We start from the raw sequence: 12,313 nt of genomic DNA on the forward strand, positions 1-12,313 counted from the left end.
GGCTTCATTTGTTTGTTTTTCCCCACAAGCACTTGTTGCTCCAAGATTTCAGAAGCATTGACACTGGGCAGAGAGTACAATGGCCATAATGTGCCATTGTGTTCCTGTCATTTCTTAGGGCTCCTGGCTTGATTTTAGTACATTTAATAGATTTCACATCTAGTACTTACAAACAGGTGTTCTCGTATTTATTTTTTTATCTCTAATAACGTATCTATGGTCTCTCCAGTATCCATGCCAAAGTTAATGGCTGCTTTGGTACCTGGCTCCCAAGCCACTCTTCCTGCTGGCTAGCTGGTCTGGCTCCATGTTTGCTGGTGATCACACACTGATACACAGACCCACACAACACATGCTCTGGTCTCTCCAGCCACAGGCACTCAACACATGCAGGCCCCTGACTTAGACTTACATCTCCATGCACAGAAACCCCCTCACCCAGGAGGAGTGTTAATGAGGAGACAGGATGGACCATGGTGATGAGGTATCTGCAGGGCATGGCCAGACAAGTGTACTGAGCAGCCCCTTTTATCTTCTTACCCTCTTTTTCTCCATCTTTGTTCCTCCCTTTCACTGGCTTTGGTCTTTCTGCTACAAACCCTGCAACACGTCTTGTGCCATCCCAAAATGCTATTCCCCTGCATCCCAGGTGTCCCATACTCCTATAGACAGTAACCCCCCTACTCGCAGTGGTGGCTGCCATGGGACAGCCCGGGGAGGGGCTCATTTCTGTGGTACCATATTGGTGTTCCTCCACCTGCCGTTGTGGTGCTGTGCTCATTTGTGCTCATGGAGGCGAGTGTTGATCACTAACCTAACATTTGGCTGATAATAACATCAGTTGGGTTTTGCAAAGGAAATGCTTGTGCCAAGATTTGCCACATGCTCTTGGCATGGTATCTTTCAGCAGGCAGTACATCATTAAAATTTGTGCTACTCACACAGGAAAACATCCTTTGATACAAAATGTTGCAAGGAACAAAGCAAATCCCTTTTTCAGACAAATCTAAGATGTAAGGCTGCCAAGACCAAAGTTTTCTGACATCCTCTTAATTTCTGAAGTTTTTTTAAATTTTCTTCTTGCTGAAAGATTTTGGAATGGTGACTCTACAGCAGTGCTCATGGGAGTTGTACAGGCAGAGTTCAGTGTCGGATGGTTCTTTTGGCTCTCCTGCTGTGTGGGACTTCATGTAAATAAGACTTTTTGCCCCGAAGGAATTAACTAATCTACTTTTTTCTAGGCTTTCCTTTGTATGTTCAGGTTCTCATTATATCACATGCGTGTTACAGTATGTGGCCAACTAGCTTCTTTCAAGCTACACCTCTTTATGACTGCCGTGTATTCCTTTATTGCTAGTGAGAATTACAAAGTGTGTCTAAAGCTATCCCAGAATAATACAGCCCATGTAGGCTCCTATGTCTCTGAGACAAACTCAACCCCAGAACTGGCTTTCTTGAAGTAGGAGTATAACTCAGAGAGAATGGGAAGGAGTTACTCATTAACACAGTTCTGCCTTTTCCCCCTTTTTTTCCTGACAAAATGCTTTCTAAAGCTCCATGATTATTTTACTATGTTTATGAGGCTAAGGTACATCAGCAAGACTGAAATTCAAAGCAGAGAGCTTGCCACCTCAGAACCCTTGCTTGACTTCATCCTTCAAGCAGTAAGAATTTACAGAGTGAATGTGGGGGCATGGAGGGTGTAAGAAAGCACCTCGGTCTGTGTAAGTAGGCCTCAGACCACAGTAAGTTTTGTAGGTCAGAAGTCATCCAAATGCGTTTCACATGGCAGTAAATCGGTATTGTCAGCAATACACACAAGGACTTGTTTGTCTTCAAAAAATGGGAGAAGATTCATTCTGGGTTCATTAGATGATGGGCCTATTGTGTGTGAACTTGTGTTGGCAACCACCTGTGATAATACTCTTCAGAGTCAAGAGCCTCTGGCGACTGTCGCTTCAAGTGGAGATCCCCACAGGCAATCATCTCAGATTACTATAGGATGTTACTGAAGTAACCTTTCTCTCTTCTTTTGCCTGAAGCAGCAGCCTTTGGGTAATAAAACCCCGACATTAGCGGTGGCGTTAAGTTAAATAAACCAGTAAGCCCTGGCTGTTAAACCGTTTCTTCTGGCGGGGAGGAGGTAAACTGGAAGTTGCGTGGTTATGTAATATGTTGTGGAGACAATATCTCTGTGCTCCAACACTAATCGGAGTGTTTACAACCCTCCCTTTTGTATTTCCCACTGAATAGCACGAATTCCTGTGGGGGACCTCTTGCATTACCGCAGGAGGTTGCACAAAGAGCCCATTTGACAGAGACTAAGCAGCATTGAATCTCGAGTGAATAAATGAAGCAGGTGGCACGCTGCCACAGTATTAATGTGTCCAATCACCCAGGGATTATGTTTGAGGCTGTGGGAATGAATCGGTCTGTTTCTTACTGAAACAAATTCCCTTGTTGATGGGGAATCCTGAAAAGGATTCAAATTATGCAGGTGCTTAACACAACAGAAACTCGCATTGTAAGAGGCAGAGAATACAAAATTTCTTTTAACACCACTGTAAACAGGATGCATGTGGAGATGGAGATGTGTTTCTTGGCACAGGTCGCATCCAGAGCGTTTCTCCACTTTGGTGTATTCCAGAGGGTGAGGATTCAAGGTCAGATTCGTTATGCGCGATGAAGCTGAAACCAACGGCTGCAAACGCAGAAGTCGGGAGCAACGTTATTCGTGAGGCAGGCCGGACGCGAACACCTATGGAGCTGTCAGCCCCTGCGTTGGTACTGACTGCTTTTGACGTGTGCTGGCTTCCCACCGTTACAAACTTTGCCACACAACGGGTTTAGTCACACACCGCTTTAGTCACGGCTAACGCTTACGGTCCCTGGTACATCCGTTCAGGAGAGCAGCCGGCTCTCCCCGCGCCCGCCCGCCCTCAGGGGCTTCAGAAACCTTCACGGGGCTGCTGTACCGGTGTTTGCCGCCGGGAGGCCGCTCTCTGAAGCGAGAGGGGCGCCCGCGTCGCCTCAGGCGAGCGGAGCCTCACACCCGGGCCTGGGGGTTTCAGGGAAGGGTGGGCGAGGGACGAGGCCTTCCCCCGTCACCTGGGAGTTGTAGTCCGGGGGCCGGATACCTGCTGGGCACCCGGCGGGGCGGCGAACTACAGCTCCCGTCACGCCTTGCGCGCAGGACCGCTCTCCTCCCCGCCCTCACAGCGTTGCGCCTGCGCAGAGCCGCACTCCTCCGTGGTCGGGGGGGAGGAGGGGGGGGGGGGCCTGGCCCGTCGGCGCACGCTCCCCTCCCGCCCCCGGCCGCCGCGAGCCGAGGCGGGCGGCGCCTGCGCGCTGGCGAGCTCGCGCCGCTACCCGGCCGTCCTCTGCGAGCCCGGGCGGCGGAGGCGGAATGGAGCGCGAGGCGGGGCGCCGCGCGTGAGGCCGAGGCGGAGCCGCTGCGACGGCGACCGGGACCCGGCGGTGAGTGCCCGCGCGGGGACACGGCCCGGCCCGGCCCGGCCCGGCGGGGGGCGCGGAGCCCGGGCGGGGTGAGGGGGGTAACGGGGGTGCGGGGCCGGCCCCCGGGCGCGGCTGCCGGGGGGGGGAGGGGCGGGCTCGGGCTGCCCGGAGCCTGGGGGCGGGGTGGGGCCGCTGGGGACTCCGCCTCCCCCCGCCCTCGGCGCCCGGCTCGGCAGGCCCGGGGCGCTCCGCTCGGCCTCCCCGCTGCGGGAGCAGCCCCCTCCGGCGGCCCGGAACGGCCCGGCCCGCCCTGCCTGCCTGCCTGCCTGCCTGCCCCGGCGCGTCCCAGCGGCGGCTCCTTCGTCCTGGGCTTTGCTTACCGGCGGTGTCCCCGCTCCGGCCCTCGTGGGGACGGGCGGCGGGGGCCAGGCTTCTCGTCCGCCCGGTTGTCTGGAACGTTTATGCGCTTTGAGTCATGCGGGTTCACTGTAGCTCAGGCTCAGGTTAGAGGTCTGCCGTGGGTTAGCTTCCTGTGGGGTTGCTTTGGGGTTGGCTTTCGAGGGGGAAGAGGTCGTGGGGTTTTATTCCTTTACCTTCACCTAGAGGTCACATCTTAAAAAGCAGGAAACTTTTACTTTTGCATCTGGTATGTTTAACAGGTTCTAAGGATGCTGTGTTTTCTACCTAATAATGTTGTTCAGAAAGCGTGTGTTACCATTCATCATATGTCAGTATGTGATGTATGTTAGAGCAAACAGCAAAGAAAATGCCAGCAACCCACAGTGGTAATTTGAAAGTATCTGTTCATGAGGATGGTGTGGATTGGACACATAACCTCCCACCCTGGTGTCCCTGAGGCTAGTGGTCATCCTTAATGAGCAGTAGTAAAAAATAATAGGCTAAGAAAGCCTTTTTATCTGATGGATTTGTGCAGCTCATTTGTTCCAGCACAGTAAAACAGCCGTAATAGCATTCTTATACCTATTTCTCATCTGGAGAGGCCTTGAAGTGCTTTCCATGCATGTTCGGCATTGCTGTAATGCACCCACTCAGGGTTGATGTTAAGGCTCTCTCAAGTACAATGCAGGACTGTAATGGATGTGAGTTCATTAGCAAGCTTAAAGAAAAATGGCAGAGAGATCCCTTAGATTCGGGTTTTGATGTCATTTGAGGTGCTGCATACAGCTGCTGGGGAATGATGCTGTCCATACAGCCTCTTTGCTCATTTTAGTACAGTCCATTTCTAGTAGTTGCACAGGTGGTGTGATACATACTCTTGAGGGGCCATTTTCTACAGAGCAGTGAAATAGAAATGAAAAAAGCTTCCAAACAGTTGGGGTTTTGAGTGTTTACTACTTCCAAGTGTTTGAGATTTACTGCCCTCCCTCCCAGCCCCCTGCTGTAATGTTCTAGGTCATAAATAGGGTGTTTATTATGGAGAAGCAGGGAACTTTACATTCCTCGTTCCAGGGATCCATCTCATTTTTAACTTTGAGAAAATAAGTTGTGTTCTTTAGTCTTCCCGCATCTGAAATAGAAGATGGGCATAGCTGCCTCTAATTTTTAATACTCGGGGTGCAACTCTGGCATTATTCTTAGTTAAGGTGTATTCAGGGGTGGAGGGCATCAATTTTTGTTTCCCCCAAAAGTAAGGATTTCACTGTAAACCTCCTGGTGTGATTGTAGTTATACAGGGAAGAAAGTTTTTTCTGTAGGGTGGCTTGTTTACATTTCTATATGTGCATGTCTGTATTGCCTTGGTATTGCAAGAACTGCGTTCTTGCTTCAGAGCTGCATTGGCTTAATTCTATAGATACACTTAAAGCAAAACTGATGTGCATATGGAGTGTCTCTAAAACCTTGAAGTTCTGATCTCACTTGTACCTTTTAGGCACTTCCCTAATACGTTTTAGCTGTATTTTCTTGTGGAAAAGGTTTGAATATTTTCTGAGTAAATTGCTATTTCTTACAAGCTGTTTTTAGACTAGCATGGAAGATGCTGCTGTTCAGCAACAAATGCAAATGTACTCTCCTTCTGTAAAGTGTGATGTCATGTAGCTGGCCTCAAAATGCCAAAATAAAGTATAGTATGACATTTATCTTCAGTTTATTGCTTGTCTAATCTTCTAAGCTTTTATATGAACCAGTGCATCTGCTTATTTTGAATCAGTGAATGATTTGCTACCCTCGAAACTAGTCGTGTTTTGCCATGTGCCTGCTTCAGATTTTCATCTAAAGAATTAATCATCTCTTTCTGCTGTTCACCTGAGCCTAACGGACAACAGTTTTCGAATTGTTGCTTAAAAAAATACATCAAAGGAGCCCATCGTTGCGCTGGGAGTAGCCTGTGGGAGGCTTGTGCTTTGGCTGTATCTCATGTTGAGAGGTGGGTGCTGTACAAATAACATGTCTTCTGGGAAGGTAAGGATTCGGGTTGATTTTAGGAAAAGGAAAGGTATGACTCCTTTTCTGTCCATACTTATCCTTCCCATCCTGGCCATCCCTCACCTTTTGGGCTTCATATCGGGAAATGCAGACTTGGTTGAAGCTGTGCGGGTACAGTAGAATGAAAGAGCCTTTGATGTTGGCAGCAACAACAGCAAGTCTTCATCTCTGAAGCTGAACAACAGCAGGGATCTGCAGCTCGCTGCTGCCAGTTTTTCTTCAGGCTGCAGTAGAAAGTGGGGGATGACTCCTTACTTGGGGTAGCTGCTGGGAAGTGGGATGGGGAAGGATATATATAATTGCCTGAGTAAGGAGTGGTGATCCAGTAAATAGGCTCAGGCAACACTCAGCTCAAGTATATCCGAAGAGGTTATAGTTTATTCTGTCCTGTTACTAGAAGATAATGTACTAGGAAGAAAATATTTATTTAGGTTTCAGCAGTAAAGCGCTGTGACAATTTTGAACCAATAGGGAAGAATTTGTGAAAAAGATAAATACAAATGACAGTGGCTTCAGTGGCTCAAGTAATTTATTAAGAAGGTAAAAACCAAAGTTAACACCTAAACAAAATATGTCTGACCAAAAATATTTGGGAACTATGGCTGGGGTCCTTAGTATTGTTTGTTAGTAGTTGTGGATTAAAAAAGCAGAAGGCATCTTTTTTTCTTGTCTAATCCGTGCGTGGGGCACTGAGATCTACCAATGTGAAAACATGAGCTCACAATGTTTAGGAGCGATCAGTTCACTGCCTATAAGTAGTATTTCCTTCGGTAAGTAAATAAGATGTATTTAGATAGAGAACGTGGTTTGGTATTTTTCCCTTGGGTAGCTTCTGTAACACTAAGTAAACAAAAATACAGATAACGAACGTGTCCCAGTCTCTTCCAAAAGCAGCTTGGCATAACATCCTGACTAAAAAAATAGCAACTAGTTATTTAAAAGACACAGAATTCTATAACAATAAAGAAAGAAAGAAAGAAAAAGTGCTTACTAGTTGCTAAAACAATAATAATGTAAATCTGAATGAGCGTAGTGAGCTGTTTAATAGCACAAATTCATGCGGTATGTAGCCCAGTTTAAAAAAGAAACATTGGTAAGAAGATGTTATGTTTAGTTTTAAATGATCAAATTTAGTATTATCTTCTGTGTGCAGAATTAAGTAATGCAATTGTTCTGATATAATTGAAGAGCATGATGTAAGTCACTTCATCCTCACTGGTGTGCCCTTAACTGTTAATAGTTTGTCATCTGTCCGTTTGTTTTGGGAGTGGGAAGATACGTAGAAATATAAACCTGAAGCAATCAATACTACTATAAAAAATCTTTAAAAGAAGGTTTGCAATGCATGGTGTTACAGATTTATTTACTGGATGACCTTGTAGGCAATCCCTGGCTTAGTTCCATCTGGACAACTGCCTTTCCTGGAGGAAGCCAGGGAATGGCTTAATGATTCTTGCCAGCTACAGCCCAACATGAAGCTCTGCACCGGGGAAGTCCTTGCGTGTGTGTGCAGAGATGTACTTACATAGCTTCTGAGGGGTACGCTTTTTCAAAGGAGTAGGTGCTGCCCTCTACTTCAGTGCGGTGGGAGGGGCAGCTTTGCAGCTAGGAGCAGATTTCTCATTTCCACACTGCCTTCTTTGTTGTCCTTGCTCACAAGCAGCTGAGCTTTTTTAGACTGACTACTTTGGTCTCTGGAGGCACGCAAGGAAAGAAGGGGATGAGTGGTGAATGCTTGTGTGAGGTGGGAAGGAGCCAGGTGGCTGCTGTAGATAGAGGAAAAGCATGGAGCCAGTGCTCAGTGGCAAGGCTTGACTTTCCAAATCAGAATGCAAGTTTGGGCCAAACTGAAAATTGTTTTAAGGAAAACAAATTTAGTTGCAGGGTGGTTGTTTTGTACGTTTGCTAACAGTGAGTAACTGTTCACTCAAGTAGATTCATTTAGTTATGTACAGATAAAATGTATTTTTGTTTCATTTTTGCCCTCTGTACTCTGACAATTTTACATGTTTCTGTGATCTGGCTGAAGTCAGCACATGGAGTTTACTTCCTGTTTTACCATTTCAGTAGGATCCCTGGGCTTTTCTGTTAGGAGTAACTGAGCTTCATGGTGAAAGACAGACATCTGGCAGGAAGGAACCCTTGGGACCGAGCACACATCTCTGGTACTTCCAGAGCTTGAGCTGGATGGTTTTTAAAGACACAATGTATGATAATAATACTGTTAACTTGACACTTGTGGGAAAAGAGCTATCACCGGGACAAAAGTTGCGGCTTCTCTTTTGCACAAAAAAACTTAGTAAGAATTCTGCAAGGTTACCACTTCTCTTGAAAATCATACCTAACTTTTTAAAATAGGAGTTACACCTAAGAATTAGAAGCTAGAATCCTTTTTTTTCCCTATAGTAACTTTCAGTGAAATTTAACCTGTAATTTGCCCTGCTACTAGGCTTATTGCTACTTTCACATTTCTAGCCTGTCCACGTGGGGTTTTTAAACGTGAGCATCACCAGACAAGGTGCAGGGATTTTATTGATGTTGCAGTGAAAATAAATTTTCGCTGATTTTTATTACCGTGAATTACATTGAATGCTAAATGTAAATTCTAATGCTAAACATCCAGCAATGAAACTCTCATTTCATGGTATAATACCAGTGGGTTTCTATCATGTTACTATGGAAGCCCGTAACTTTCGTTTTCCTCTGTCCAGTACACTGTTTTCACATGTTTAATATTGAGTGTAGTAATTTAATATTGCCTGATGTAAGATAATTAAATTGGCAGATATTTTACTATGTTTTGTAATAATCTAACTCAGTAGATTTTAATATTGTGAACCAAACGCTATATAGAAGCGAAATGCTGATCTGTACAAAGCCTTCTCTTTTTTTAATTGGATTTGAAGAAAAGTATCATCTGACATGCTCCTCTTTTAATTTTCAGTTGTGGTGGCTTCAAAGGAGGTGCTGTTCTTTTAAGATAGCCTAAAGAGCTTTTCATATTTGATGGGATTTTTTTAATTGATTGAATGGACTACAAATGTAAGAGCCTGGGGAAAAAAAACCCCAAACCTGATTGAATATATTTACCCAGAAACTCCTTGGATTATTTCAGTCTAGTGGGTTTAGCTTTTCTCATTCTTTAGATGTTTTAATCTTTACAAATTCTGTAAGTTTTCTTTGTGCTGGCCACTTGCAAGCTAATCTGAAGACATCTTTCACAAGGCATGCTTCTGAAGTCTTAATCCTGAAACTTGGGGTTGCAGTTCTCCAGAAGTTACACAACTCACACCGCTGGTGATGAGGTGTGGTTTTTATCAGTCATGTTTTGAAAAGAATTTTAAAAGCTGCTGGAGGAAATGAAATGTAATTTTCCAGCTGAAAGAGGAGGTGATGAATTTGTGGATTCTTTGTTTTCTAGATGATTCAGTAAATTGATGTGACTGACATACTGAGATGTAGATTCAAATCCAAGTTCCTCAACAAAGATAATGAAGAGGAACTAATTTTCTGGCAATGACTGTCACAAATGTATCTTGGAATGTGCCAAAATCTATATACTACACCAAAAAGTTACATTGGTTGTTACCTGCAGCAGTCCTTTTGTGTACTACAATTTTATGCTATTTATTCCATTAATTTTATTTTAAAACTGGCTTACAGTTTTCTGTTATGGTTGGCTTCTTTTGATTGGTAGTTCTTTATAAATCCTTTTCTGATTAAGTTTTTAACATGCTATTTCAGTCAGGCAGACCTTGAAGACATCTAAAAGATACACAAATGCCTATCACAGAAGTTTGCAGTTAGTGTGTGTCATTAGAACAGTCAGTTACAGATGCACATTCTTGACAGGTAGTTGTATTCAATGTTTTTCAGTACTAAAGAGCAGTGATCTCACCTCAGTCTTAAAAATGCCTTATGCTGTTGGAGGCTGTTTTATATTCTTTTTGGGGCAGAGGGAGGACAATGGCCCTGTTTTGTCTAATGTTTATTGGGGCTTCCATCAAACTACCTACACTAATTTTATTTCGTAGAATCACAGAACACTAGGTTGGAAGGGATCTTGAGGACCATGTGGTCCAACCTTTCTTGGTAAAGCGTGATCTAGACTAGATGGCCCAGCACCCTGTCCAGGCAAATCTTGAAGGTGTCCAGTGTTGGGGAATCCACCATGTCGCTGGGGAGAGTATTCCAAGCATTACTTAAAGCAGCACGATTTTTCCTATGTAGACAAGGCTACGCTACAGATTTGGGAATGGCAGTCAGAACTTGTTTGGTCCTGTGCTAGCAGATACTGAACTTTTTTGCCAGCTGAGAAGTATATGTATTTTTAGCATCTATTTGTTATAATTCACTTCATTTTTACTGCATTCGGCAAGTAACTTGAAAACAGCAATCAGTGTGTATTTCGTAAGGTATGGGGTTTTTTTATGATACTCTGAAGCCATCGGATTGCCAAAAATTACTGCAGTAGGTGCTCCAGGCTGAGCTGAAGCTAGTTTTAGAAAATGTAAGTGAATTTGACTTTGGATTGTAAGGATGTTTATACATTTTTTTTCTGGAAAGCTGGTGTTTCATGTAAGCTTCCTTGTAAGGCTGTTTGGCTATGTAAATTGGCATAGCAGACAAGCATTGTGAACTTGTGGGTCCTGCTGCTCTTTCAGTAATCAGTAATTGAGCTGGTGAGTATTCCCCAGCTCACGGGTGCCTCTGAAGAAGCCTTTGCTGACTGCGGGGGCAGATTCCTGCTTCCCAGCCGTTCACTGCAGGGACCAGCTGCTGCCCCAAGGTGGGTAGTGCCACTCCTTACCTTGAATGTACATGTGAGTGTTTTCAGTGTTCACATGCACGACATTTTGCAACATCTCAGCCCTGGAGGTGGTGGTGTTAATCATAATTAATAATCTACTGAGCTTATAAATATTGAAATTGACTTTCCCCTTGGGTATTGAGTGAATCTGGGGCAGAGGTGGAAAACAGGACCTGTTATTCCCAACTCCACATATGGTACTGGAAAAAAATAACAAAAAATGCAGAGATTTACAGAAAGGCTAACTACTTCATGTGGTGTTGAGGAAGAGTTGTCACTGGCATTGATGGGAGTATGTCTGAAAAGAGGAGACAATATAGTCCTCTTCTTGTGTGGAAAGTTATATACCATGATTAAAAAAAAGAAGATAGTTTTCTTTTATATGTAGCATGAGTTTGACATACATCAACATCTGTTCCAGCAGGTTCCACTCTATAGACGTAACATGGATCAATAAAGCTATTATTTTGCTGGCATGGTGCACAACAGATCTGCAAAGGAAATAAGCTACATCAGAAAAAAAAAATCTCTTGGTGGGTAAAACTGCATCTACAATAAGGCTTTGCTCTGCTGGGAGCACGGAAACATTATACTCCTATCCATTATAGTTAAACTGGGAAAATGTTTGCATGCAACCCAATCTCCAGTTGATTTTACTCAATATGGGCCTAATAAAACAACCAGTGAAGGCAGAATGGGAGGCTTTCCTTTTGCTTTGATTTCTAGGTCAATAGCCACTGATGTTAGCTTGATAATATACAGAACTCTGTAAGCCAAAAACAAAGGTGCTGCAGATAGACATAGTTATCAAATAATCACAAAAAATAATCAGCAGATAGACAGTTATCAAATAATCACTAAAAATAATCAGAGAAGCTGTTATATAAACACTTTTTCTAGATCGAATTCTTTCTTTGCTTTTCCTTTCTGCTGTTACAGTAGAATGGGTTTTATCTCAACCACCATAGTTCTGTTTTTATATTCACTAAATGTTGGATATGGTTTGCCTATGTTACTTTGGGACATGCAGGGTTTTTAAACATGAAATAAAATCATACATGGGAACTGATCATCTGTGTCATGTATCACGCTATGAAGACATCCAAGCAAAGCTGTTCTTAGTTTCTCCTTACGTTATAGAGTTGTCAGTTCAAGCAGCAGTCTGTAATTTATAGATCTTTTCATCTGTGTTCAATACATGGTGGAAAAAATTCAGTGTAAAGTGCAAGAAGCTTAATTTTCACAGTTTTAACCCTAAAGCTTTGTGTGTCATTAATATACTTTCAGAAATATGCTTGTTTCTTGGAACGATAAGGCCTTAGAATTTAATGTTCTTTGCCTTTGGTAAGATAAACCAGACTGTTCACACTGACCTCTCAGTTAAAGCATTATGAAATTAACTTAATACTGTTTGAAAATTCCATGAATAAAATAATGATCACAGTTAAGCAGCATGGCGCTTCTAATTGGTTTTTCTACCTCCAGTCTAAAAGATAATATCTCAATAATGGATTAAAAAGTGATGCTGTCTGGATTCAGCACACGGTACTTCGTGCAGCATGTGTGCGCTTTGTTGTTTCCTCTGTGTATTAAGCAGGTTTA

The 12,313-nt window shown here is 43.8% G+C and overlaps 1 protein-coding gene across 1 annotated transcript in view; it reads left to right on the forward strand.

Moving 5' to 3' along the window:
- Window positions 1–3,213: 3,213 nt before the first annotated feature.
- RALBP1 (ralA binding protein 1) overlaps window positions 3,214–12,313 on the forward strand; it is a 34,737-nt gene continuing 25,637 nt past the window's right edge. The window contains exon 1 of the mRNA XM_030489439.1: window positions 3,214–3,477. The gene's annotated coding sequence lies outside the window, so the exon portion shown is untranslated. The remainder of the gene's footprint in view (window positions 3,478–12,313) is intronic.

Source organism: Strigops habroptila, chromosome 1 (assembly GCF_004027225.2).
Source record: "Strigops habroptila isolate Jane chromosome 1, bStrHab1.2.pri, whole genome shotgun sequence".
NCBI lineage: Eukaryota > Metazoa > Chordata > Aves > Psittaciformes > Psittacidae > Strigops > Strigops habroptila.